The sequence below is a fragment of the Podarcis filfolensis genome (assembly GCF_964270895.1).
Source record: "Podarcis filfolensis genome assembly, chromosome: Z".
NCBI classification, from domain to species: domain Eukaryota; kingdom Metazoa; phylum Chordata; class Lepidosauria; order Squamata; family Lacertidae; genus Podarcis; species Podarcis filfolensis.
Genome location: NC_139617.1, coordinates 22,419,838 through 22,446,043, shown reverse-complemented (window position 1 = coordinate 22,446,043; position 26,206 = coordinate 22,419,838). Strand labels below are relative to the sequence as shown.

General features: G+C 42.7%; 2 long non-coding RNA genes across 2 annotated transcripts in view; both read left to right on the top strand.

Moving 5' to 3' along the window:
* LOC310754412 overlaps window positions 1-26,206 on the top strand; it is a 156,154-nt gene that overhangs the window by 41,817 nt on the left and 88,131 nt on the right. The gene's annotated exons all lie outside the window — the stretch shown is intronic.
* Window positions 1,237-23,626, top strand: LOC310754379. The gene is made up of 3 exons (XR_014543780.1): window positions 1,237-1,341; window positions 4,500-4,671; window positions 23,328-23,626. It is a non-coding gene; the product is annotated as an uncharacterized lncRNA (long non-coding RNA).

Genomic DNA, 26,206 nt, shown 5'->3' with positions numbered 1-26,206 from the left:
ATAGTTGTGCAAATAAGGGATCGAAAGTGATGTTCAGTGATTGGATAGTTTTAGAAAATTGTTACAGTTACGTTGTACTGGAGCTCTATATAAGCAGGCTGACTGAACCCTTCAGTTCAGTTCTGTTCTGGCCTGTGAATAAACAAGAACTGTTTGAAGAATCGCTGTGTCGTCTGATATGTTCACCCACAACTTAACATTAGGAAGCAAGATTTATAGAATGTCTCCTCACATGGAGGGGAGGAGGGGCTCCAGTCAGGTTTTTCTGTAACACAGTGTGAAAATAATGAAGAGCCTTGCAGTGCGTTAGAAGGAGTAACAAATTTTATAGTGGCATACATACTTTTGTGGATGAGAGCCCACTTCATCTGATGCAGCAGTGGGATTATAGCAAGACTGGGGGACTTGTGGCCTCCAGATATTGGACTTCAGCATCTGTCAGCTCCAGCCAGCTTGGCCAGTGATCAAGGATGATGGGAAATGTTGTTCAGCCACATCTGGAAAGCTCCCCCAGCTCTGACTAAACTGAAGAATTACTTTAAAAAACAAAAACTAAAAAAACCTACTGATGGAGATCACAGATGCTCAAAAAGTATAGGGGCTTGTTTATTTATTTTCATTGTTACCTTTGTTTCAAGTAAATAAGCAGTTTATCTGTTACTTGAAGAAGATGGGAAAACCTGTATTTTGGAGCAAAAAATCAAGAGCAGCTTTAAAGGATCAGGGATGGAGTGTAAGAACCATGCCTTTTCTTTTTCACTTCTTTGCATCTAAAATGACAAACTACCAGACAATAAACTTATCTGGAAGTTTAGCAATGGAAGGAAATGAAACAAGAAAAACAAAATTCCTATCTTTCAAAGTTTTGGGACAAAAAGACAGAGAGAAATAAATAAATAAATAAATAAATAAATAAATAATAAAAATACATTCTCTTGAATTGCTTTGATATCAAAGCATTCTGAGTACTTGGAGCAAGCATGAGGTTTTGTTATCTTCAGATGCAACCCTCCACAAATACCATGACAGAACTGATCACGGTTCCCCTGACGGTTATGAAAACAGTATAATTGAATGAAGTTTTCTTAGGCTGGCAAGCCCACTTATGTAAGAGATGCTGAAGACATTGGCTGCAGTGCTTTTAAAAAGAAGCACATGTCAGAGAGTGCACAAACAACAGGGAATGGCCATGCGCTCTTGAGCTAATAGGTTCCATGTGCTTATCATTAGGCTACGGGAGAGTTGGAAGGGACAAAGCTGACCAACTAGAAGACCATGATTGCAATCCTGTGCATGTCTACTCAGGAGCAATTCCTAGACGTCAATGGGGCTTTCTCACAGGTAAGACCTATGCTCATCTACCCCTGGGAGGAAGTCACATCTAAGCCACTGAACAGGGTCACTGTGCAATGGAGACTGGCTCATTAGGGGAAATGGCATGTTGCCCCATCAAGCTCAGTCTGCCCTCAGCCAACCCCTACCTGTCTATCCCCTACTTATGGTCAGTCCAGGGGGTGGCCCTGGCTGTCAGCCTCTTCCTTAAGCTCAGTGGTGCCTTTGAAGAACTTGGGAAAGGAGACAGGAGCAAAACGAGAATGAGTTGGCTCTGCCTGATATTGGCTCTGTCTCTGTTGACCTCCCTGGTTTCTGCTCTGACAGTCCTAATGGGCAACAGCCTCCACAAGCCATGTCCATATACTCCTCATTGGATTATTTTGGGGTGTTCCCCCTAATAAATAGATATTTATTGGGAAAGTTTGGGAATAGTTCAAACATTCTGATACCATCTTCTTGTTTCTTGGTGACCCATTTGGTTCCAGTTCTGTTGGCACTTATCACCTGACTTTGCTATTAGAAAGAGTGCTATAAACCATAAGGATTATTGCTATTGGTCAGACCAATAGTAATAATTAGACCAAATGGCACACTAGTCCTGCATCCTGTTTGCTACAGTGGTCAAACAGATAGATGCCTTTGTGAAGTCCACAAGTAGGGCACAAGGGCAATAGTCTTGCTCTCTCTGTGGCCCCACAGAGGAATTCAGAGGCAATTTAGAGGAATTAGCAATTCAAAGGAAAATAGTTCCATTCCAGTCTCTGGTCCAAAAGATTGGATCACAAGCCAGGCAGGAGGTATGCAAGCGTAGCCTATATATATAGGGTCCCAGCCACACACAAACATGAATGCAATTATATTGGATAACAGAAAACATTTTACGGAATTGCTGGAGCTGAGCAGCTCACTCTTTAAAACAGAAAACAGCCCCCCAGAGGTTTTCATATAGATGAAACTCTTCCAGGAATGCAGCTGCATGTTTGGCTACCCACTTCTAACTAAACATTTGTGTTTCCACTCTCCTACAAGAGGATTCTTAGGGATATTGTGAAGATATACATCCCTGCGTTTAAAGAGATAATTTATGGCCCCTCAACAGCTGCAACAGATTCGGACTGTCCAAGAGTAGTAAATCTAGAAATATTTAGAACAAGATGCAAAATATTGCTTCTGTCAACTAAGGCCTTTTCCCTGATAATAGTTTTGGTTTAATTAATAAAATAAAATAAAAAACACCAGAAGATAAAATGGAGCAACTTTCCTACCACCTCAGACACTCCTGCGTAATTTTTACATTGCAACTACTTCACATGGTTAATTAGTCAGTCTTTGGTTTGCTTCACATTAAAATCAGCCAACAGGTAAGCAGAATTATTCCATTTTGTCCTTGATGGGAACTGTTTGAAAACCAGAAACACCCTAAAGCCAAAACAGAACCATGTGAGTAGAAATTTGTGAATGCATCATGTTGGTTCAGTTACTCAACTTCAGCCTCTGGTTGATCTGGAAATAAACACTGCAGTGCTGTACATGCCGATTCAGAAATAAGTCTCAAAAATTCACGAATAATTTTTCATTACTTATGAAACACATGCATACCTCTTGAGGCTCACTGAAGAGCTTAGAGCAGTAAATTATGGCTTGCTGTAGGTCTTGGTAGTCATCTTTCTGAGCTGAGGTCTATTGCATTTTGTTGTGTTCTTTTCTCTTTGAGGAAGATTGAATGGGATTGCAGCATGACATTTCTGTGGAGCTGAGGAGGATGAAATGGAATAGTTGGTGTATAGAGTGCAGGTGGCAGAAAACTCAGGATGAATATGACGAAGCACATGTTAGAGCCCATTTTAGGGCCTACTCTGTGATGGTGGCAAAAATAATAAGCTTATTTCTCCACCACCAGTGGACTTTGTCAGTGTTGGCAACAAGATCAAATAAGTGCTCTACATCAGCGTTTCTCAACCATGGGTGATATGGCCCACTACACCCCCCCCCAGATATTCTAAGGGGCCCACAGGTGAAAATCACATAAATGGGGGGGGCATGTCACGAGACTAGGCAACGCTGCCTCAAACAAAATGGTAACTGTCAGCAACCAGCTATTATTGCTATGCACCAGATTTGGCTGTATACTGAATCTTGAATGGAATCAGACCAAATAATGTCAATCTGGGATTTAGGCATGACAGGTTGAGGCAGCCCTGGATTGCCCTGGATTGGGCTGGGTCCACCTGGAATTATCTGACATTGTCAAAGTGGGGGCAGAAGGAGACATGCAGGTATCCTCAACCACATGCTAATCAGAGTTGTAAATGCACATCTCCCCCTTCCCCCTCCCAATAACATGTTTAATTGTGCAAGGCTCCCAGATTGGTTCAGAGCCCAGATCTGAGTCGAGTTAGTACCAAATCATCCTGGATCAGGTCAGAAAGAGCCATGAACTGGTTCAGGGGGCTTGTGCTTTCCTCTAATAGTTACTGAGGGGAATTATGGACTGCCTAAGTTACACAAACACACACTTATGAACGAATACAAATGGAGTAATGGGGGGGGAATCCCATTCCTACCCATTCATTAATGAACATGATACCACTTATTTAGTTCAATTTTCCTGTTGTTATGAAACAAATGAAGCTCATTGAAGGATCTGAACAGCCTAGAGTTGTGGCTTGCTGTAGTTCTCAGTAGGTACGGTATCTTCCTGACCTGAAGCCCACTGCACTGCATTGTTGTGTTTTTTCTTCTTCTATTGGGGCATCAGCCAAGTCCATGGGGATGAATAAAGGAAAGAACAGATGAATTAAGGAATGAATGATTGGTCCAATGAGCCCTAAGAAATGGCTTGTTTTGTGGCTTGTGGTCTTTGCCAATCTGTTTGTGTTCCACAGCAGGGAATGGATGCTTCCCCTCTCCAGGCATTTTGTGACAGCAAGCATGCTTGTCAATAGTCTTGGGAGATATCAAATATTACTTTCTGGGTTTTAAAATTAGCAACAGATGACATGGTGCTATGTTTGTTCCAGTGTTTACAACGAGTTTTACTCTCCAGTTTTTGTTTTTAAAAGAATGATAGTGAAAATATGTGAGCTATTCTACAGTTGTAAACATATTGTATACCCTTTTTTGTTATCATTATCAGACTGTAAACGATCCTTGTTTTCCAACAGGCTTCCAATTCTGCAAGGCACACCAAGTTAACCATCTGCTAAATTTATGTGAATTCAGGGACTTATAGTTACAATAAGAAATACTAATGGGAATCTAATGAATGGATTATGTGAGTATCTGCAGCACCAGAGGATGCATGGTCAGTTTAATTCTGACCATATTTACCCAGGAGTAAGTTGCTTTTATCTCTTCTTAAATAATTCTGCTTGAGGGTGACTCCACACTAGGGGTGGACGAATCTGTCAGTTTCTTGTTTTTCCAGTCTCAGATTTTGTCTGCCCTATTTCAATATTATGTTGTTGTTGTTGTTGTTGTTGTTGTTGTTGTTGTTGTTGTTGTTGTTGTTGTTGTTATCCCCATGAAAATGTGTGCACCTAATTCATGTGCATTTCTCCAAAGGCATGCATTTTTACCTGGTATATGCATGTTTGCAAGTTATTTTCCCTCTCACAATGCATTTATAGATGTTATTTTCACTTATGCAGGTTTTTGTTTGTATGCAATTTTTACTAATATACATATTTTTGTACACTTTTTTGACAGGAGAACTGCATTGTAAAATTTGGAGAGGTGCAGATTTTTAAGGACAGGCAGTGTTTTATTTTGTCTATTAGTTTGGGAATTGCAGATCTGATAAGTGTTGCCTAGCCCCCTCATCTATTTTGTAAGATTTCAACAGGGCACCAAAAGCAGGCCAAGACATTTTGCTGCCTCTTGGCAAGGGACAAGATGGTGCTCACCCCATTCCATTTATAAAGGCAGACCAGTTGAATTGTACTTCCAACACTAGTGATAGAATAGTATTTTCCACTGTAAAATACAGGCTTGCTTAGGATGCACAGGGCAGGCCAGTCTGCATACATAGCTGAGTCCTTCCGTAGAGTGGGACTCAGAAGAAAGATTGTCTGTCACCATTGTCCCAAACACTGTTCAACAACTACTAGCCCATCTTGCCTAATAGTAGAGCTGACCCTGAGGTACATATACTTCTCAGACTTATATTTGCAGCCTTTAGGCTAGAAATGTCCTCTTTTTCTTCCTTCTCTGAAAGTGGATTCTCACCGGGCTAAATAACCTGGGATGTTTCTGCACTTTTATATAAGATCTCAGAATCTGCTCACAGGCCCGTCTTACCCATTGAGGTTAGTGGCGCGGGGCACCGGGGCGCCAAGTTCTGGAGGGCGCCAGGTGAGAGTCTGGGGAACACCAAACAAGCACGCTGAGTGAGCAAGGGTGTGTGTGCCGCTCCCACTGAGCGGCTCGTTTTCCCCCCTTTTAGCTTGCAGGTGCTGAATTCTGTGGGGCGTCAGAAGGCTAAAAGGGAATAACCCGAGCCGACGCTTGGTAAGAGCAGCGCACGCACCCTCGCTCATTCGGCACAGGCCCACTTACTCGGTGTGCTGCCTGCCATGGCCACTGCGGCATGAAGCGGCCAGCTGAGGCAGGAGGCACCGCATCCAGCCTCCGCCTCTTTCCCGTCGGAGGAGTCGCCCTCCAGCCACTGCTCGCCTCCTCCAGCCCTAAAAAAAGGTCAACTCTGGGAAGGGGGATGGGGCATCGGAGGGATATTTGCACCATGGCACGGGATATGCTTAGGACGGCCCTGTCTGCTCATTTAAGCCTTGGTGTGGGGATCTGGGTGGGGGAAGGCAGGAAATATGCATGTTTTGGGTTTGTGTGCAAGAGAGATCTTCCTGCCCTGTTGACATTTCTCATGGAGTGATTCAGACGTGTAGCCCTGTACACACATTTCCTTAGGAGTAAGTGTCACTTAGAGGGACTTACTTTTAAGTATATATGCAAAGCATTTCACTTCCAATTAAAGAAAGGTAGGCTTGTCCAATTTTTTATTTTTTAAAAGCTCAGGACCAAATCCTTCTGATCTATTACAAATGTTGTTGACTAGCAGCTCTTCTGTGGGGTGGGGTGGGGAGATATCTTAAATGCTGTCAGTTGTAAAATGTCCTGCCTAGTTCTCACTGGGCTAATGGGGGCCTGTTGACATTGGGTATTTATACAGATGTGTGGCCAAACAGGACTCAGTGGAGTCTCAGTTCTGAATATAGCAACCTCCACCTGGAAATCCCTGTGCACCCAAAATAAACTCTATTCAGGAAGAACCTCCCATGTGTATTTCAGAAGGAAAGAACCATAGAAGCATCCAGGCTACATCACCGACTGCAGAGCAGCCCTCGTTAGTGTGGCATGGCAGAAGAAGATTCATGTTGTCACTATTTAGGTTGCTGTTTCGGTAGACAGAAACAGCAGTTACTCAGCCTCTAGTATCCTTGGAAAAATACTTTGAAGTATTGAGCTGAAATTTCTCAGAAAAGAGTTTTCTGTCAAATTTCTGAACTTCTTTTTCAAACCCTTCCTAAGCTGTCTGTTGTTTTGGAGGCAGGGCAGGGAATAAATCAGATTTATTTATTTTTTTAACTGTTTAAGAATTTCAGTCCTCTGGGGGAATATTTCTCTCAGAGGAGTGACCCTCCTCCTTTAAAGGGGGTTTGGAGTTTGGGGGAGCTGTCCAGGGAAGGGCTTGAGGCACATTGTGCACATTGTTAGAAGACCAGGAAGGGATGGGTGAGGTGTAACTGGCAGAGGGTTTAGTTAGGTGCAAAAGGAGGATGTGCTGGCCTGGTATGGGGAGCAAGGCGGTCTGCAAAAGGGCTGGTCAATATAGGGTTGGTGGGTAGATGGGGCTGGCAAGTGAAGCAAGCAAGGCCATCACCCCCTAGTAACATGCAAAGCATCTCACCATAGTAGGAAAGACTGAGACCAGGTGACCAGATCTGCTGTCCAGCTGCTAAATGTTGGCAGGCAATGCCAAGACCTCCCTGGTCTCCCCTCTTTCAGTTCTTTATCTTTAGGCAGGATTTGGACCAGGCCAGCTTTCAAATAAAGGACTCCTTCAAATAGAGGACTGGCCTCCGACAGTCCTTTGAATTGGAGGGATATCCTTTGTAAAATAGGACGCATGGCCACCCTGGATGCTTTGTGTGTGAATGGCCCCAAGTCTAGTCCCTGATATCTCAAGTTCAAAAGGATCAGGTATTGGCTGGTGTGTGTCTAAGTCTTCGGCGGAAGAGCTGTTGCTTGTAAGAGCCAGCAACGGTGGCTTGGATGGACCATTATATTTCAACCTTCTCTAATGGAACTTGCTATGCTCACCTGTAGTCTGTAGTCTGGCAAACCTAAGTGAAAACCTAAGTAGAAAGGAGTGAGATTGACCTTCAAATTGGGTGCCTTCTCCATTGTTTTGTTAAACATAGTAAGCCTCTGAATACCAGTTGCTGGGAATCGCAAGTATGGAAAGTGCTGTGGCTGCTGTGAGGATAGGATGCTGGACTAGGTGGCACTTAGACCTGATCCAGCAGGACCCTTCCTGTGTTCTTAGAATATTAGACCAATTCATGGAGGATAAGGCTATCAATGTTGGTTACAATACCTATGTTCTGCCTCCATTGTTGGAGGTAATATGCCTCTGAATGCCAGTTGAATCACAAGTGATGAGTTTTTAGACATCTGCTTGGCCACTGTGAAAACAGGATGGTGGGTTAGATGGATCATTGGCTTGATCCAGCATGGCTCTTCTGACATTCCTATAACCCATGCTGCCACAATTTCCTGATATAACAGTTTGGCTTGTGTGTGGCCAACACCTTTTCTTACTGGAGCAGGCTGCTACATGTCCCAGCAAAGGCCTCAATTTGGCCAGAGCTCTGTTATTTAGCATACAAAGAGTACTGGTTCCTCCAGCCTCATTGATGCACAGGCCTCCTGTTTATCTTGCTCTCACTGTTCCTCTGTAGGTCTTGGATACTTCCCAGGTCTTTTTTGGATGAATGAGATGGCAGGCAGCATGTGTTTTCCCCAAGGTTCTGGATGAGTCTGTAGTGGTTTAGTAATTTGACAGTAAGATCTTTTCCTCCCTCTGCCCTTGCTGCTAATTTCACCTCATTGTATGCGAAGCTCCCTGCCAACCGTCTGCAGCTGTAATTTTGATATTTTACTAGAGAAAACACTTAACATTCTTTGGTGTAGGGTTTATGGAAAATCCTTGTCTTGGGTTATAAACAGCCCTAATGTTTTCCAGCTGTTGTTCTTCCATATCTCTAAACTCCCAGTGTTAACTACTCACTAGTGTATATTCACCTCCAGGGAAGCCTTGGGCAGCACACCATCAGTCAGGAATCTAGGCAAGAACTTTGATTCATTCTCTCTGTCTCTCCCTGAAACAACAGCAAAGAACAGCAATAGGAAACTCCTGATTCCATCTGGATACAACTAAGTTCAGTGCCACCCAGCGACTAAGCTGTAAAATGACACTACTCACACACACACACCAAACACAACTGGTGGATAAGCAAATGCACAGGAAGACCAATATGTGCTTTTTCCCTTAGTATAAAAGGGGTTCAAAAATTCATGTGTGGGTGCAGCCAGACGTGAAATCATTTTAGCTGTAAGCTCACTTTGCAAATGAGCTCACCATATCTTGGTCAGATGTTCTGGTGTTCTTCTCCAGACAGAGCTCCTGTTGGCTGCATTAGCTGGCTCTGCACAGCATTGATTGGCTGGGAACCAACAAGGTCACTAACCCCACTTCCCTCTCCTCTCCAAAACAGTTTCTCAACACACACACACACACAGAAACTGGTTCTGAATTTTATTTTTTTAAGAGAGAGGGCATTAATGTAGATAATAATGCTTGAAAGCTTTTGAAAGACAGACACCGCAGTTGATGAATAGAGAGAGGAGTGTAGTAGGCTATTAAATGCATGGTCAAACTACTGGCTGGTAATCTAACGGATTGCAAAAGTGGAAATTGCAAAAAAACTGAGTTTGGGCAAAGGAGAAAAAAATTACAGAATTGCCCCAGGTTGTATGTATGCCTGTGTGCACCCTCTGTCTACATTAAACATTTAAGCCAGTTTCAGACTTGTCTAATTTATGGTTGAAATTGAGGAGTACTACCAGGGCAGGAATTTGGGGGAGTCATCCAGAGCCCCTCTCAGCAAAAGAGTAGACTTACCAAGTAATACTTATTACCACCCGAAGAACTTCCATTGTAAAGCCATTCTGTACAGAGTTTAAAATTACATAACTGCACCTCTGCTCTAACTAAGGATGACTTTACACATTAGGTAGGTGGTATACTGTTCAGGGAATCACCCATCTCATTCCACACTTCCACCCAGAGACTCTTGTGACGGGTGAATTCATGCTTCTTCTCCATACGTAAAGGATTTTAAGTACAGGATCTCAGATTCCCTGGTCAGGAACCATGACATCACTGGAACTTTATACAACAGCCTTGTGTTAACAGGAGTCATTGCGGTAGTTTCCACAGGGGAAAAGTTATGTGCATGTGTGGGTCCAAACCAAACAATTCAAAAGGGAAAAGGAGACTAAGAAACCCTCTATTGCTTCTTCTCTATAATGTCGCAATCACCCTTATCATATACTGTTAAGGAAATCCAGGAAGACAGAGTCACCAACAGGAAAAAGTAGAATTAACATCTCCCTGCCCAGGAACACAGCAGCAGGTTAAACAAGGCAATAATTTCTTAATTACCAAAGAGGAAACATCAATATACACTGGCAACCAGCAGCTGGAAAACCTATGCCCAGGAAAACAAATATAACCACGGGTTTTGATTGTGAACATTCACAGCAGAGGTTACTTATTTTGGCAGGCACAGATTTAAGCCTTACAACTAGCAACTCTTTTAGCTGGTGCCTAAGCAGAACCATGTGTCCCTGTTATGTACTGAGTTGAATAGGATCCAAACTGCAGCAGTCTGATTGGTCCTAGAACAATAGGATCCAAAAGGCAGCAGTCTGATTGGTCCTAGAACAATAGGATTCAGAATGCAGCAGTCTGATTGGTCCTAGAACAATGCAGCAGTATGATTGGTTGGCAGGAACCACCCAATCATGCTCCAGATAGAAGTGAATCCACAACCTGATAGGCTTACAGTAGAATTCCGGAATTAGCCAATCATGTGCAGCCCATTGTGTAAATAATGTATATAAAGCAGATACTTTGAGGGGACATTCATTCATTCCTCCTCACCACTATGAGCTGAATAAAGAGCATGAAATCACTTTGCGACTCTGAGTATATTTCAGTCCCCTTGAAAACAAGGAGAAATTTAAACCCAACCCCACTTGTGGAAAAGAGGGGGGTAAGAGAGCTGGGGCTAACAGCTGAGGCTAAGGGCAGAACTTGACACTTCATCGAAGCACATGTAAGAAAAGCCATGGGAAAAACAGGTCTGGTGAGGGGGCAGTTTTTCTGGAGAAATGGCAGAAGTGCTTCAATCAGGGAGAGAGGGGCCACATGTGGCCCTCCAAAACTTTTTATCTGGCCATCAGGATTCTTCCCCTGACCACATTCCCTTCCCAGCCATGCATCCTCTCCCTAAGCCATAACATTCCCCAGCCCTGCAATGCACCCTCTTTGAGGGTGGCTGGAATGTGGCCTTTGTTGTACAGTTACTGATTCACATTTGCATGCATGAAAGGGTTGACCTGAGTTCATGCTGCAGGTGTGGCTGAGCAGGCTCTCAGCAGCCTCTGCTCTCCGCTTCTCCCTTTATGCTTACTGGAAGAAGTGAAAAAGGAGCCATGTGCCTTGGCTCCCAACTCAGCAAATGCCGCAAGTAAACTGAGTCTCCCTAAAATGAGCTGTTAAAGCCTGCATCTTTGCCAACTTGCAAATTGCACTATCCTTTTTGTAAGAAAACCAAGTACTTTCCTTTTTTGAGTTGTTCATAACCTTTCTCATCTTTATTTTATTCCCATCCAATGGAGACTTATTTGGTGTAACTCTGTGAGTAAAATATTCACCTATCTACAAAGCTAAGTGTCTGTGATTTATTCTAGCCAAGGTGTTTTTGTGGGGAATGTTTGCTTAAAGGTGGATGAGGCCAGATGTAAAATCTAACCAGGTTTTAATGTGTGTGGAGCAATCACCACTGTACTTAGCTATGTTACTAGAGAGTAGGATTTCTCTTCCAAACCCTTTCCCCAACAGTCTTGAACTCCAATAATGGCTCTTGCTTGCCTGGAAGGAGGATAGGGAGGGGTGTGTAAGCATGCATAGAAACTGTACTACTGTACAAAGGTAAACTTTACATTCATTTCTCCATCAACTTTTTTCTCTGGCTCTGCCTGCCACTGGTATGTAGCCCCATGAAGCTTACCCATAAGGGCAGGAAAAATCCCCCCCCCCATGCTTTAATACTTACTCCATTTATCATCTCTTTGCTCCAAACTGCCTCCCTCAATATGGTTTGCCTCCACAAAAACAGTAGGTGTGTGTGTGTTACTCTTGGAAACATACTTTAATGTGAAATCCTTATGTTCAGATACAGGAGCATGGCCGACCCCCACCACAGCTTTTCAACAGATGTCAATAATTTCTATTTTTATACTTTTCTTCCTCTTGATGTGCCCTCTTAATAGTGGATCCCTGTACTCTATAATGGAAAGAAATAGAAAAGTTAACTTAAAATACTGAAAATACATTTGAAATAATATTCACCTGTAAAGATCCCAAAGTACATATCCTCTTCTATTTGTACCCAGTGTAGTCTTTTTTGTATTTTGTTGGAAGGTTTGATTGTGTTCATCTATTTTTATTCTGTTTTCTTCTGTGTAAGAAATGTAATAAGATTGAAATGATAAAAAGGTAATACCTGAATTTTCTGAAGGTCAATCTGCAAATTGTAATGCTCACTTATTTGTTATTACGCAAGGTCTGAGGCAACTGAGAGATGACCAGGAGAGGTGGCAACTTGAGAAAGGGAAAATCAGAAACTGAAATTAACAGATTCATCCAGCCACATTCTCTGCCACCACCTACAATTTTGATAGAGATGGGGAGGGAACCAGCGGGTTAAGAGAAGGGGTTGCTTAACTCCTTTCACTCCTTTTTCTCTGCTCCTAAGTCCTCTGTTTCCCCAATCTGAAACAGGGCTTCAAACAGGGGTAAAGGGACCCCGACAGTTAAGTCCAGTCACGAATGACTCTGGGGTTGCGGCGCTCATCTCGCTTTACAGGCCGACGGAGCCGCCATTTGTCCGCTCCGCAGACAGTTGTCCCAGGTCATGTGGCCAGCATGACTAAGCCGCTTCTGGCGAAACAGAGCAGCGCACGGAAACGCTGTTTACCTTCCTGCCAGAGCGGTACCTATTAATCTACTTGCACTTTTTGGCGTGCTTTTGAACTACATGCTTTTTTCAAACCTTGGGGTGTGGGGAAGCTTCTAGGGGGTATTTCGGCATGGAGGAATGGAGACTGCTGTTGCAATTGGTTTGGAAGTCCTTCTGTGTGCTCATGAGGATGGCGTGAGAAGAGGATTGGCAACAGGCTCTCCATGAATAAATGAAAAAGGAGCAAGAGCACCAAAGGAGATGTTTATGTATGGAGAAGGAGGAAAGGAGGGGGGAGGATAGCTGGCTAATATTGCAGTCCAATTCCTTAGTCACATGTTTGTTCCAGAAAACATTCACTAGGATCAAATAACATTTTTAGGAGGGTTTTCTTGTTCTTTTCCAATTGTGTTACTTCTCTCAGAACTCTTTCACAAAAAAGCACTGCTTTAAATCCTGCTGTTGTCACTGAAAACGCAGCATCTGCTCATAAAGGGGCAGTAGCGTGGCTTGAACTCTTCAATGTGCTAATCACTTATTTGAATATAAGCCATGGAACCCCATTGCAAGCAAAATTGAAAACTTGGAAAAGGAGTTTAAGGAAAAAAGGAACCTAAACTATGAACCAAAATTCTGTCTTGAGAAAAACTGCATTCCAAAGCCTGTCTTTAGATGTCAGTTTGCAAAAATGTGCTTGATTTGCATAATTTATTCTGCTTGTCCTACTTAGGGGGAGTGGCAAAGAGTTACAGTGCAGTCCCTGACCACTTTCCCCCAATAGTTTCGAAGAAGAGTAATACACTCTTTGAAAATGGCAATTCTACTTCTGATTACAGTGTTTCTGACTTAACAAAACAATGTATTTATGGGAAATAAAAGGTCACATAATAATAAAAGTGTATCACAGGATTTAAATAATATACGTGCTTTGCAATCTTCCTCTGAGTAGCACTACAGCACTCAAATATAATTTAGGGGGCAATAAATAATTGGAACATTTAAATTGACTGCTATAGGCACATACTGGATTCGTAAACTACAACTAATCCAGAATGCAGTAGCTAGACTGGTGACTGGGAGCGGCCCCCAGGACCATATAACACTGTTCTTAAAGGATCTACATTGGCTCCCAGTACATTTCTGAACACAATTAAATGTGTTGGTGCTGACCTTTAAAGCCCTAAACAGCCTCGGCCCTGAAGGAGCATCTTCACCCAGACACTAAGGTCCAGCTCTGGGGGGGGGGGTGCTTCTGACAGTTCCCTTATCATGAGAAGTAAAGTTACAGGGAACCAGGCAGAAGGCCTTCTTGGAAGTGAAAAGCCTGGCGTTTTCATGCGCTCTGACACTTGTCACAGTGTCCTGTTGCACCAGAAGCGGTTTTGTCATGCTGGTCACATGTCCTGCAAAGCTGTCTGTGAACAAACACTGGCTCCCTCACCCTGAAGCAAGATGAGTGCTGCACCACATAGTCAAGTTTGACTGGACTTAACCATCCTGGGGGTCCTTTACCTTTACCTTCATAAATTATCATTATCATCATCAACAACATCTTCCATTTGGAACAGTTTTACTTGTTTTCTCATTGGAATGGCTTTATTATAACTGGATATTCTATTGCTGTAATCTGCCCTGGGACCTTATGGTGAAAGGCAGGTAAGAAATCTTATAAATAAATAAGCAAGCAAGCAAGCAAGCTGCCATATAAAGAAGCAATCCATTAAGCTCAGCATTATCTATACTGACTCACAGTGGATCTTCAGCCCAACCCTATGTTTGGTGCTTTGGAAGCACTTCGCACAGGACTTGCAAATCAACTTCGCACAGCGCTTCCCAACCACCTGCAAACCAGCTAGTTCCTGGGCACTTGGGGAGCACAGCACACCTTGAAAGGGGCCATCATCCGACATCATTCTGATGTGCATTGTCCAGCTAACCTGTCGAAGTTGGCCTATGGGGGTGAGGTAAGAGAAGGAATGGGTCCGCTGGGCCAAAAAAGGTTCCTAACCTCAGGATTACAGGGAAGAGCTTCCAGTCAGGTAGGCTACCTTCCAAGCAGTATGTTAGTTGCAATATCTCTTAACCTTTTTTATTTAAAGAAAGCACTGTGCAAATCAGTTTACAACTAGCACTCAAATATGAATAAGCTGTGAAGTTCCAAATTTGCAATTGTGTCTTTCTAACTGTAGTCTTTGCATTTCCGTTTTCCCCATCCTTGTGTAATGACCTAATGCATGATGAATGGATTATTGGATGAGTAGTGAATCTCCCTCACATTTTGTACTGAGAGTTAGGAATTCCCAGAAGATAGTTTCTACCTTAGATGGCAAGTAAGAAACAGAAAACTCAGGCCAAACAATTTGATTTATCTGATGGGGCCAGTGTCAGCACCTCATATCCTTGAGCAGCTTCCTGTCGTATGACTCTGTTAAGGTTTTTTGTAGCACATTTTCTCCTTTTTACATGATTTCTGAGCCTGTTTCCAAGGTCCTTGTACTCATATCAAAGTGGACAGTTGCAACCACCAAATAATGTTCTGTGGGGAGTTGGTAACCATTTGTGTGCTGAAACCTGTCCTCACATTTGCCCCCTCCACAAAAATTCATTCCACTGCAAGAGCAGAATCTGTTTTTCTGCCTCATTTATTTATTTAGATGATATATGCACTACTTAATTGCAATGGTCTACAAATTGCTGCAGAAATGTGGGGAACTGATTTTAAGCTCGGAAAAATGAGGAATTGGCATGGCAGAAATTGGCAGTTCCTCCCATCCTTTTTTCCAAGGGATGATCCTTGCAATAGATTGTGTTGCTAAACTAAAGTAGTATTTACATATAATAGTGTGGGACACAGAGGTAGAAATGCAAATTAAAAAAAAAATATTGAAAAGTTTTTTGGGGGAGGATCCTAGAACTACCTAGTATTCTACGGGGGAAAGAGGCAGTATTTATCAAATAAATACACATTCTAAACTGATCAATGTTTGTAAATACGATTTCATAAATTCCAAGTCTTGCTCAGAATTAAAAGAGGTGGTTTTGAATAGGCTTGGACATCCTGTTTTGTTTTTTTTATAATAAATTTTTATTGGTTTTACAACATATATTAACAGACAAAAACTAACAATTCACAACATAACACATTAACAAACAAACATATAAACACGTATAATTTCATAACCTTTTTTTCTTAAACCTTATTTCAACGACTTCCCCATACCTCCCTTTTCTGCATCCCTGTTTTAAACTTTTTCAGCAACCCCTAATTTCAATTACTTATAATTCACTTTCTTTAATCCTTTTTCTCTTACCCAATCGTTTATCGTTGCAATTCTGTTTTACATTACCCATGACATTTTAGCACTCATTAATTTTACAACAGTTCTTAAGGTAAACTTTAAATTTCTTCCAATCTTCTTCCACCGTCTCTTTCCCTTGGTCACGGATTCTGCCAGTCATCTCGGCCAGTCCCATATAGTCAATCACCTTCGTCTGCCACTCTTCCAGCGTGGGTAGTTCTTGTGTGTTCCAATACGTTGCTAAAAGAACTCTTGCTGCTGTTGTAGCATACATAAAAAACATCCTATCTTTCCTTGACACCTGGCCTACCATGCCCAGGAGGAAGGCCTCTGGTTTCTTGTGAAAAGTACACTTAAGTACCTTCTTAATTTCATTATAGATCATTTCCCAGAAGGCCTTGATCTTTGGGCACGTACACCAAAGGTGGTAGAAAGTACCTTCAGTTTCCTTACATTTCCAGCATTTATTATTGGGCGTATGATAGATTTTTGCAAGCTTGACTGGGGTCATGTACCACCTGTAAATCATTTTCATAATGTTCTCTCTTAAGGCATTGCATGCCGTAAACTTTATACCGGTAGTCCATAACTGTTCCCAGTCAGCAAACATAATGTCATGACCAATGTCTTGTGCCCATTTAATCATAGCTGATTTAACCGTCTCATCCTGTGTATTCCATTTCAACAGCAAGTTATACATTCTTGACAAATTCTTAGTATTGGGTTCCAAGAGTTCTGTTTCTAATTTTGACCTCTCCACCTGGAAGCCAATTTTCCTGTCCTGTTTAAAAACTTCATTTATCTGATAATAATGAAGCCAGTCTCTTACTTTAGACTTCATTTTCTCATAACTCTGCAATTTCACTTTTCCCTCCTCATGTTCTATAATTTCCCAATATTTTGGCCATTTGGATTCCATATTAAGTTTTTTCACTTCCTTAGCTTCCATTGGTGACAACCACCTAGGGGTTTTGTTTTCCAACAAATCTTTATACCGAATCCAAACATTATATAATGCTTTCCTGACAATATGGTTTTTGAAACCTTGATGGATTTTAACCTTGTCATACCATATATATGCATGCCAGCCAAATCTGTTGTTGAACCCTTCCAAATCCAAAATGTCTGTGTTTTCGAGAAGCAGCCAGTTTTTCAGCCAGCATAGGCTTGGACATTCTGTAGCCTGTAATGTTTTCTATGGAACAAGTTACTGGCTTAAGTTTTTCCATTGTTTCGTTTCCTATTAATTGTTCAGCTGCTTGGTGTAATTATCTAATAACCTTCAGGAATCTGGCATCACGATTACAGAGTTTGTTCCAATTTCACCTTGTAATTAGCTACTTAATTCAAAGTAAGGGGCATGCTAGTTCATGAAATTCAAGATACTGTCATATTGTAGTCAAATCAGTTTTTGGTTTCTTTCCCCCCCAATTTTTTTCTTTTCACTTTCTTACATTTCCATCCCCCCCCTTTTGGACTTTTTTACTCCTCTTTGTTTTGACATGGAGGCACTGGAACCTTCAGAATTATGACTCTTTTCATAATTATACTGGCTTCATTCTCTTCCTAGAAACTGTAGCCCTGTGAATAGGTGCAGCCAGTAAGTAGCGAAGGCAAGTATCTGAGCAGTCAGGACTGGTCCCAACATTGTTGGCCTTTACAGCATACATTGCCCTATAGATGCACTCATGAAAGTGGTAGTAGAATAAGCTGCAAGGGTGTATGCAGATGCAAATGAGCCACTCAGTTCCATACACAGCAAGACAACTTTGTGGGGAAGGCAGCAAGGTCAGCAGTGGAAGAAACTGATTGGGCACCTGGGGCGGCGCTCATGCCCTGCGCCCGGGGGCGGTGCCAGTCACCCATGGGGGCACCGCAAGGCCTCCGGAGTCTGCCTGCCTCCTCCCACTCAGCCACCCTACAGCTGAGGGGGAGGTGGTGGGAGGACCGCTTGGGGCCAGTATGGAGCCTGCAGGCACTTAAGCCACTGCATCACTCCCAGGAGAGACGCGTGGCTTGGGCGTGCTGCAGGCCCGCAGTGAGTGCCGCCCACAATTTTGTCACACCTCCCCCCAGTGGGGACACCTGGGGCAGACTGCACCTACCGCACCCCCCTTGCTACGCTCCTGAGCAAGGTGCCTTTGGTTTCTGGATGCCAGACATCAGAAATAGAATGTTTAAAACACTGAAAGAAGCCTATTCGAAAACAAAACAATCACTGCGGCAAAGGCCATTTTGATTTATTTCTTCGGCTTTTTAGCATGTTTCTCAGATTTCTGATAATGCACACAGAGTTTCTTGGTGACAAAGCAATAAAATTCCAAGATGCTGGATGGAAAAATGCCGAAATTAGCAGCAGCAGCAGCAGCGACCCAGTCAAGTGAGTAGATGCAATTCTTTGTCCGTGCAACATGTGTTGTTATCTCATCTCCTTAGCTTTCTGAACAGAAGGGTTAGATGACCCCAGCAGGCAGGACAGAATCCAGACACAGTTGCAAAAGGTGATGGGACAGAGCTTTGTCCTGAACCTCCTTGTCCACTGGTGGATACATGATGGCCAAATATCAGTCCCCGCTCATGCTCTGATTCATCCCTCAACATGTTTCAGAACACATAATTATCCCGTTTACATTAAAAGGCGGAACAAACTAACTACAGCAGATGCTTTTTAAAAAAACACATTTTTGGTTCTGAAAGTATGCAAGAGAGGTTTCTGTTGTGAAACTTACTCTCCTCCACCCACTGAAATTTCTTTGCTTCCCTGCCTCCACACACTTAAACCTGAAATAGTGTTCCTGAATTTGATGGTTACGCTTGCATGTACTAATACCCCAGGCTTCCCAGCTTATTGTGGTTTATTTGAAGGAGCAGCATGCTGAGTCATGCTGCCCGTTCGCCCCTACTTAGCTCCTCCCTTGGGATGAGCAGGATAAACAGACCAGGAAACCTTGGTTTCCCATTATGTCTGAGCTGGAGATTTCAGCTTGTGAGGGAGCGACAGATCTGGGAACACAGGAAGCTGCTATATACCAAGTCATACTGCTGGTTCATCTATGTCAGAATTGTTGATACTGACTGACTCTCCAGGGTTTCAGGCAGGGGAAATTCCCAGCTCCAGCTGAAGATGCTGGGTATTGAATCTGGGACCTTTTCCATGCAAAGCAAGTCCTGTACTGTTCAGCTATGGCCCTTTCCAACTATGGATCCCCGATTTGGGCATAATCGGAAATTAAGGCTTCCTGGTTCGTTTATCCTCACATTATGTGAAGAGAAAAGTGGGAGTAATCATAACAAACCATTATAAAACAGGTAAGCCCATCTTACCATTATGTGCCACTGTGTAGTACCTGCAAGTTAGCTAGAAAGATAGGACTGTATACAACATTCTGTCTGCTAGCATAAGGGAGAGCTTTAAATGATGTATTTACAGAGGAATCCAGTGCAACAATTGTGCTTGTGGAAAGTCGTTGAGCAACAGATTGTGCTATCTTTTGTGCAGCAAAGGTACCAGCAACCTGCTTATGTATTCTTTTAAGCAACAACAGTGTCCTGGCTCAAAACATTTCACCAGCAGAACAAGTACACAGCTAAGTGGCTGTAACTTAGCACTACATAGGATGCAACCCATAGATATTAGCCTGAGTATGGACATTGTTATGTGGTGGCTCAGACCCCCCTGTCTTTTTGTGCTGGACCCCAGATCTCCTGCCCCCTCCCTTTTAAAAACCTTCTTTAAAATTTGCATATAGGGTGACTAAGCTCACTGCAAACTATAGTCCTGATGAGATCTCAGTCACTGATCATCTTAATTTGCCCAGAGACAGCTATACTTATAAATTAGCACATATAGGTCTTATGCAAATGTGGGTATGAGGCAGTGCCCCAAGTCATTTAAGAAATTAATTACACTCCTGCGCTCCTGAGAAATAATTACATGTAAAATGAAGCAAGGGTATGGGGAAGATTCCTTCCTGCTCCTCTAAAATGGTGCCCCTGAAAATGAAGACCAAGTCATCTGTGAATCGTGCCTGCATTAAATTGAATTGTGAAGCAAGGATCCAGTTGCATTTTCAACAATGGGCAATCTCTCTCAAAATCTCTCTTGTCCTATGTGCTGGGTAACCATTTGAAATCAATACACCTCGAGATTATTCACGGAGTTTATAAGAGACAACAGAGATTGGCCCATATAATACATGATGCAGTGCAATCATATTCATTGCCAGAGAAGAATTAGTGTCCCCTTATGGGAAGTGAAACACACAATGTCTACTTTGTTGATGAATACCATTCTATTATATCTTGTATTATAAGCAAAGATTTCTGGAATCTGCCTATACAATAGTACTCTTGAGGATGGAGAGCCCTTGGGGAGCCACTGTGATCCTCATGATTAGACAGCAATCGTTCATATTATGGGGGTCACGTTCCCTGCTTTGGATTAGCAATTACTCTCTGGAGCATATGGCCAATTACTTTGTCTAGCATCTTTTAGCTTACAGTGGTACCTTGGGTTAAGAACTTAATTCATTCTGGAAGTCCATTCTTAACCTGAAACTGTTCTTAACCTGAGGTACCACTTTAGCTAATGGGGCCTCCTGCTGCCGCCGCACCGCTGCCGTGCGATTTCTGCTCTCATCCTGAAGCAAAGTTCTTAACCCGAGGTACTATTTCTGGGTTAGCAGGGTCTGTAACTTGAAGCATCTGTAACCCGAGGTACCACTGTACTCATGTTCTGCTGCTCTCACTACTTGCTGAGGAGGGGGCAGCGGGGGATTATTTCAGCTAAGAAGATGCCTTTTCACAAAAGACTTTTTGAGTCCTTTGCTCCTTGTTTCCCAAATGTGTTTATTTATCTTTGTCTTATTTACCATAGAACTGCATTCTACCAAGCATCAATTTTAACCTCATTCTGCACACTTCATTCTGCACACCACACTAGTGAGCCCCCCCCCTTCTTCCACTGTGCCAGGGTCAGAAAAACAAGTTTTCGTTTCCCAGAATTGTGTGCTTTGTTTTTTAATTGCCACCTATATTATTGTAGTATTTTCATATGCTAGAGTAACTTCTTGAAAAGGTCAACCTGTAGACCCATTTTGCATTTTCATATATAGTTAACATGTTCTATAACATGTTAAGATAATTTCCCTAAGTTTCATTATCTAGCAACAATTTTTCAAAGTGGTATTTTATAATTGCATAAAACTAGAAAAAGTGACATGCAAGGTGTATCAGAATTTCTCTATTTTTTTTCTGGAGTTCCATTTAGAGACATTTCCAAGAAAATAAAAATAAGTTAGTGATCCTTTATTGCATTGATAGTTTTGCTTTTCCATTTGTTGAACTGGCAAAATAATAATAATAATAATCAGGAAGGAAGAAGAAGAAGAAGAGTTTGGATTTGATATCCAAATTTATCACTACCCAAAGGAGTCTCAAAGCAGCTAACATTCTCCTTTCCCTTCCTCCCCCACAACAAACACTCTGTGAGGTGAGTGGGGCTGAGAGACTTCAAAGAAGTGTGACTAGCCCAAGGTCACCCAGCAGCTGCATGTGGAGGAGCGGAGACGCGAACCCGGTTCACCAGATTACAAGACTACAGCTCTTAACCACTTCACTACACTGGTTCTCTCACTGGAAGGAACAAAATTAGATGAGCTTAGTACAATAAAAACTTGGTTGAGCACTTTACATTGATCACAACCAGAGCTTTTTTTCAGCTGGGACTCGCCGGAACTCTGTTCCAGCACCTCTCAAGTGGGCGCCGTTCCCATTATAAGAGAACAAGGGAGGCGTTCATGGTGAGTTCCAGCCCCTTTTTTTCTAGAAAAAATAGCCGTGGTCACAACACACTTTTTTTCCCCACCTCAGCAAAGGAAAAGTAAAATTTAAATGTTTTAGATCTATTCTCTTATTTGAGGTTCTTAGTATTTTTTAAAAATCACAAGATCGTAACTGAAATGTGTTTAACATGCAACATTTCTTGTGACCAATGTAACACCACAATGGTGCAGCTCACATAGCATAAATTGGTTGTCCTGAACCTCTTTTTGGGACTGTTTGGATTTGGATTTGATATCCCGCCTTATCACTACCCGAAGGAGTCTCAAAGTGACAAACATTCTCCTTTCCCTTCCTCCCCCACAACAAACACTCTGTGAGGTGAGTGGGGCTGAGAGACTTCAAAGAAGTGTGACTGGCCCAAGGTCACCCAGCAGCTGCATGTGGAGGAGCGGAGACACGAACCCGGTTCACCAGATTACGAGTCTACCGCTCTTCACTACTACACCACACTGATAATTTAATAATTATTAGGGGAGCAATCCTATGCACAAGAAACTGGCATAAAGCAAGCCAGTGTAAATTAAGAGTCAAGTTACACCAGATCCAAACTCTGTTCAGAAGTGAGGCTATTGCTGCTGCTCTGCCTTAGCCTGACGGGGGTGGGGGGGACAAGCCTTAAATAGATATTTTGTGCTAGGTTGCCAGGTTACATGAGTGAGCTGATGACCTGCCTCTCTGGCCCTAACCCTGCAAGACCTCCAGAATACCCTCAGAAAGCCATCCAGGATGAGCAAATTATGCCAACATATCTTTGGCTAAGCCAGGCTATTAACGGGCCACTTCTGGATTGTGGCGATGTACATGTGCACAGTCGCACACATATTGCACAAGTACAAAACGGTGTTGCTTGTATTCACCCATTCCTACCCACATAACTGTAGTTTGCTATCCTTCAAAAAGACCCCACCATGGAGCTCATCCTCCCCCCCCCCAATTTTTTATTAGTTTTCCAATTTTATAACAAACACAAAAGAAAAACATTACAATATTAAATAGACAAACAAACAAACATATATCCTAACTGTTAAAATCCCAATTTAAATATCATTGTTAAGTGACTTCCTTTAATCCCCACTGTGTTTCCATAATACTCATTTTAGCAGTTTTCCAATATCCACTTTCAAATAAAATTAACTTATTCCATTAACATCTTTCTTTCTTTTCATATTGTTCTCAATCCATAATGTTATACAATTCAACATATTTTACTCCTAGGCCAATTTGGTACCATGGAACTCAGCCTATTTGGCCTCAGGGAAAAGTCTAAGTTATTTCTTGTCATGGCCCCCCAACTTTCCTTCCAGGCTTTGGAAATATAACACAGGAGAGGGGACTAAGGTTGCCTTTTCCTTCCACCCCAAGCCAGCTCCCATTTGCTCGTGTTTCCCTGCCTTAAAAGGAACAGAATGCCATCCAGGATGTTATCTCATTTAGCAGGATATATTAGTAAGCTCAGCAAAAATAAGTAGACACTGGCTTGCTTTGAAATCTCTTCTGAATTGTGCATGTCTTTTGTAAACAGGCTTCCTTCTCCTCTGCAAAGAACAATGGACAACATTTGAGCATCTCCTAGGTGAATGGAGGACACTGTGTACACAAGCATACCACAACAGAACCAGTGCCGAGTGTTAGGATCAAGCTACTAGCTTACTTGCCAAGGTTAACAGCAACTCTCAAGCACAGCTTTGCAGGAAAATACCTGCTCTGTTTATCCAAAGAATGGTGCCTCTTTATCATAACTGTGGTATGCGCTACACAGACTTGTTCAAGGATGATTTCTGAAAAGCATGTTATCTTTTTTTATATAAAAAAACCCACCGCATGGGAAAGGATATCACTGCACGATACAATGCAAACATGTGCGATAAAACTCTTGGTTGTATCTCTTGTTCATTTAAAATTATTCCTGAAATTTTATTTTGAAAAATTGGACATGCATTAAAAAGCCTACAACATGTAAGTATATTTATCATATTAAAAACTATTACACAGACACACACACCTTAGTATCTTTGTACCTGACATTGCTTGTGCATTCTGAGAAATGAAAGTTTTGTTCTATTTTTGAAATAAGTGGCTAAAATCAATTTTGAAAGCTCCAGCCCACCATGCTTGATTCAAAAAGCAACACAACTGTACTACTACTACTACAATTATTTATTAAATTTGTATGCTGTATTCAAACATAGTCTTATGAACCATCGTGCAAAATTTGGTTAGTGGTATCTGAAGAGGTATCCAAATGCAGAGCAAAAAGTCAGCTTTCCAAAAAAAATATTACTTTACATTCCTTCAGTTTTATACACATACATTTTATGATAAATCTGCAACAAATCACTTTAAACAAATAAATATTGAAAACCTTTTCTAAAACCTATATAATTTGTATTAATGATGTATTGTCTTAGCAGCTATAACGTGTCAATTCCAAATCAGATCTTTCCCTCATATTACCATTCTTTTTTCGGTCTTCTGTCTCTAGGGCCGACCCAAGACATTTTGGCACCGGAGGTGAACTACAAAGTGGGACCTCCTTACCTGAAGGGGAAAGTGAAGACCTGCATGGGGATCTGCTGCCCCTGTGGATCTTGTTGCCTGAAGTACAGTAGTTGCCTCACCTTGCCTCAAGGGTGGGCCGGCCCTGACCGTCTCCTCTAAGTGTATTAGCTCTGTAAGTTTTGCCATCTTCACAACAAGCAGCAGGTAGGGGGTTTGCTGTTTGACCTTTCTCTGCTGTCGCCCTCACACTCATTCTTTTCACCAAATGTCCTAGGGCCATGGGTCCACATCCATTTGTCATAGAAACACAGCATCTAAGGTTTGGAGCTCAGGGGGTTCAGAGGGTGGCAGCAAGGGAGAGAACCTTTTTGGTGGTTCTCCCCACAATCTGTGGAATGCTTTCTTCAGTGAAGTCCACCTGGCAGCATCATTAACTTATTTCTGATCACAGACACTTGACGGCTTATGACAAGCTTCATGAGCCATGCACAGCTTTTTGACCCAGATCCAGGATGAAAGACTCTGACAGAAGAGAAGGAGGAGTGAGAAGAGGAGGCCAGAACACTGAAGCAGAGTAAGGCAGACAGAGGTCCTCTCCCAAACCTGGCAGGCTTCAGTGCAGTTGTTGTCCCCATCCCTGCTATGGGGGAAGAGGGCATTGTTGGAGTCTGAGAAGGGAGGTGATCTGCTGCCTGGGGTGACTGAACAGGATTTGTAGGGAGAGACAGGGTTAGGGTTAAATAGCTCTCTCCCAAAACAATGCCTTCAACAAAGGGAAGAGACACCCCTTCCTCTCAATGTAGAATATTTTCAGGTGAAATGTTCCCACAAGGCTTGGGATTCTCATGAGTGAAGCTTGGTGGCATGCAAGGGAATTTGCTAGGACAACTTTGCAGCTCTGCTGCAGTCTTGTCCCTGATCCCAGACCCTCCAAGTGTTCCATATTTTCCAGGGACAGTCCCAGAATTGCAGAAGCTGTCCCAGTTTCTTATTTGATCCCAGAATGTCCCACTTTTCCTTAGGACAACACTAATTTCATAGGAGAAATGTTGGAAAGTATGTGATCCTGGACTCTGAACATTGGCCTGGGGAGAGCATTCCATTAAAGACCTGTTCCTGTGTTGCCACTCTCTGCTCCTCCCTTTGAGTGAACACACTAAGAACATCACCAATGATGGTCTGGGTTGGTTCATGTGAGGAGAGGTCGTCCTTGAGTTATTGGGGTCCTGAGCCGCAAATAGCTCTATAGGCTTTATATTATGCCTTCTTGGATCTTGATTTTCATGTAAGTTGCTTAGAGACTTTCCCAGATCAAATCTGAAACTGGGATGGCGTAGTGGTTAAGAGCGGTAGACTTGTAATCTGGGGAACCGGGTTCGCGTCTCCACTCCTCCACATGCAGCTGCTGGGTGACCTTGGGCTAGTCACACTTCTCTGAAGTCTCCCAGCCTTACTCACCTCACAGAGTGTTTGTTGTGGGGGAGGAAGGGAAAGAAAAATGTTAGCTGCTTTGAGACTCCTTCAGGTAGTGATAAAGCGGGATATCAAATCCAAACTCTTCTTCTTCTAAATCAGGGACATCCCTGGAAAATAGGGACACTTGGAGGGTCTGTAAGCTGCAGTGATTCTGCTGCCAGGGTGCCAGGTGTGAATAGGTGCCCCTCTTCACTGCCCACTTTTGGCACTTAGAGCAGAGGTAAGCAACGAGGTGCCTTGCAGATTTTGTTGGACTGGAGCTTATGGTAGTTAACAGCTGAGCAATATCTGTAGGGGCAGGCTCCTGCGGCCGGGTCCTCCCCATTTAATGGGCATTGCTATTCAAATGGTGTGCCTGCACAGCATCTTGTGATCAATTATGCAGGGCCGCGCTTACCTGGGTCTCCCCAATATTCAAGTTGGCAA